Below are 3,921 nucleotides of genomic sequence, written 5' to 3' on the forward strand. Positions count from 1 at the left end.
ACAAGATATGAAGTGAGTAGAAAAGTGCCAGAAGACAATAGAGAATAAAAAATTTTTTCGCGGCGGTGGTGGGGTTTGAACCTGCGACCTTATTGGTACGACAACTCCGCCTGGCAGGTGAGAGCGTGGCTCTACCGTGTGAGCTATCCACGAACACAAAAATATTCGTTTCAAACTCAAAGTCATTTCTAGATCCCTCTCTCACCCACTTCTTGAGACCGCCGATTCATTCACCACCATCGCGAAGTAATTTTGACCAGCAGTTAAGCTTAATAGCCATATTCTCATCACAAACATATAACATAGAAACGATTGAGACATTGAGTATGCTCCGGTGTATGGGGTGAATTTTTAATTCAGAAAAGTGAGTGGAGCAGGCACTTATGTTGGTAACAACAAGATATGAAGTGAGTAGAAAAGTGCCAGAAGACAATAGAGAATAAAAAATTTTTTCGCGGCGGTGGTGGGGTTTGAACCTGCGACCTTATTGGTACGACAACTCCGCCTGGCAGGTGAGAGCGTGGCTCTACCGTGTGAGCTATCCACGAACACAAAAATATTCGTTTCAAACTCAAAGTCATTTCTAGATCCCTCTCTCACCCACTTCTTGAGACCGCCGATTCATTCACCACCATCGCGAAGTAATTTTGACCAGCAGTTAAGCTTAATAGCCAATATTCTCATCACAAACATATAACATAGAAACGATTGAGACATTGAGTATGCTCCGGTGTATGGGGTGAATTTTTAATTCAGAAAAGTGAGTGGAGCAGGCACTTATGTTGGTAACAACAAGATATGAAGTGAGTAGAAAAGTGCCAGAAGACAATAGAGAATAAAAAAATTTTTCGCGGCGGTGGTGGGGTTTGAACCTGCGACCTTATTGGTACGACAACTCCGCCTGGCAGGTGAGAGCGTGGCTCTACCGTGTGAGCTATCCACGAACACAAATATATTCGTTTCAAACTCAAAGTCATTTCTAGATCCCTCTCTCACCCACTTCTTGAGACCGCCGATTCATTCACCACCATCGCGAAGTAATTTTGACCAGCAGTTAAGCTTAATAGCCAATATTCTCATCACAAACATATAAATAGAAACGATTGAGACATTGAGTATGCTCCGGTGTATGGGGTGAATTTTTAATTCAGAAAAGTGAGTGGAGCAGGCACTTATGTTGGTAACAACAAGATATGAAGTGATGGTGGTGTACGAACGAATCGGCGGTCTCAAGAAGTGGGTGAGAGAGGGATCTAGTAATGACTTTGAGTTTGAAACGAATATTTTTGTGTTCGTGGATAGCTCACACGGTAGAGCCACGCTCTCACCTGCCAGGCGGAGTTGTCGTACCAATAAGGTCGCAGGTTCAAACCCCACCACCGCCGCGAAAAAAAAAATTTTATTCTCTATTGTCTTCTGGCACTTTTCTACTCACTTCATATCTTGTATGTCAGGACGTAGTGGTCGCCCTTTCTCTATTTCAACGAAAACAGATAGACACCGAAAATCTTTTCTGCCGTTCAGTCTTAGGCTTCATCACAACAAGCAATAATCATTTGGTATAATTATTTCGCATTTTTACTTTCAAAAAATGTAAATACTAATTTATTGATTTACTTGTTTTGCAATCCTTTCAATTTTTAATTTATAGTGACAGTTTTAACTATTTTACAGTGGTGAAATTATTCATATTATAATTCGCTGCTCTGGTTATGGAGCTGTTCCTTTTTCATATATACATCCTATTTCCATTGTATTTTTATCTTATTGTGTAAATTTTAACACGTCTGTAAAAAAATACTTTTTGGGATGCAATAATTATTATTATTATTATTATTATTATTATTATTATTATTATTATTATTATTATTATTATTATTATTATTATTATTTTATTATTATTATTATTATTATTATTATTATTTATTATTATTATTATTATTATTATTATTATTATTATTATTATTATTATTATATTATTATTATTATTATTATTATTATTATTATTATTATTATTATTATTATTATTATTATTATTATTATTATTATTATTATTATTATTATATTATTATTATTATTATTATATTATTATTATTATTATTATTATTATTATATTATTATTATTATTATTATTATTATTATTATTATTATTATTATTATTATTATTATTATTATTATTATTATTATTATTATTATTATTATTATTATTTATTATTATTATTATTGTTTTATTATTATTATTTATTATTATTATTATTATTATTATTATTATTATTATTATTATTATTATTATTATTATTATTATTATTATTTATTATTATTATATTATTATTATTATTATTATTATTATTATTATTATTATTATTATTATATTATTATTATTATTATTATTATTATCATCATCATCATCATTATTATTAATATTATTATTATATTATTATTATTATATTATTATTATTATTATTATTATTATTATTATTATTATTATTATTATTATTTATATTATTATTATTATCATTATTATTATTATTATTATTATTATTATTATTTTATTATTATTATTATTATTATTATATATTATTATTATTATTATTATTATTATTATTATTATTATTATTATTATTATTATTATTATTATTATTATTATTATTATTATTATTATTATTATTATTATTATTATTATTATTATTTATTATTATTATTATTATTATTATTATTATTATTATTATCCTCCCTCCTCCTCTAACAACAGTCTGACATTTCGATCTAAATGTAGCATTCTTCGTTAAGATGTGTGCTGGGAATCTGCTTTGTCCATCACGTTAGTAGTTCCAGTCAAACGCCGTCCTTTTAATGGGTGGGTCTGTAATTGTTCTCAGGATGGGTCCAATCTATTTCTACTTTCTTTCTCATAATATGGTTGGTGCAATACCTGTCTCGTGACGCTGCGTCTAAGAAACCTATTCTATTTCTCAATATTTCACAGATGAAAGAAGAAGTTTCCAAGAAGCAAACATTTACTAGAGCGGCTCTGAGGTTGAGTGGTGTGACTCTTGCTTTCGGATCGGAAATTCCTTGGTTGAAATCTCGTTTGGCGGATAGTTGAGTACTTGAAAATTGTTCTTTACTCACATTCTCTCACCATACTCGGGTGTAAAATGAGTACCTGGCCGTCAGCAGCGTTGTCTCTGTTGGAAAAAATGTATTATTACCTAAAAAGCGTCATGCCTTGTTCTACATGTTACGTGTTGCACATATTACGAGAAGTACTCACTAACTGGCCCTGACCCACTTGTTTGTTTGACATGTACTAATGGTAGCTCTGGCATTTTCATATAGGAAATAAATGTGACCCATCCTACAAAACGATATTATTTCGGAACGAACCAGATGCTTAAAACCCGAATCCAATGGTAAACTGGTCAAAAATATAAATTGTTGGCATTAGCACCCTAAAATATGGTATCCATTCTCCTCAATAAAACATACAAACTCAACACAAGACCAAAATTTCTGGCTATAAATTCAATTTTCAACATCTTAACAATCCCGACTTATTACCGTTTTGAGTCAACTGGACGAATCTGGGTAAATGACAGGGAATTTTCTGATTGGTTAATGCTTCGTATCGAGTCAATCAATGAACAATTGTTTGCCTAAAATTTTGAAATATCCAATACAAGAATGGGCCCACAACAAACTTGGTTATCAGACCTACAAAAAAGTACACGTCGAGTGGATCCCCAAAAAGTGACTTTAGAACTAAAAAGATTGTGAATAATACATTTTAAGTCGTAGTACTGTATGACATGTATGACTGTATGGCAACGTGGATCTGCGGTAGAGTCTTTGCATCGTGCCCGAAAGATACCGAGTTCCCATCATGATATTTTTTCTTTAGCTGCGGCTTTGTGGTCTTGT

The sequence above is a fragment of the Berghia stephanieae genome, chromosome 15 (genome assembly GCF_034508935.2).
Source record: "Berghia stephanieae isolate SIO BIC M18660-M18661 chromosome 15, UCSD_Bste_1.3, whole genome shotgun sequence".
Lineage (NCBI taxonomy): Eukaryota > Metazoa > Mollusca > Gastropoda > Nudibranchia > Aeolidiidae > Berghia > Berghia stephanieae.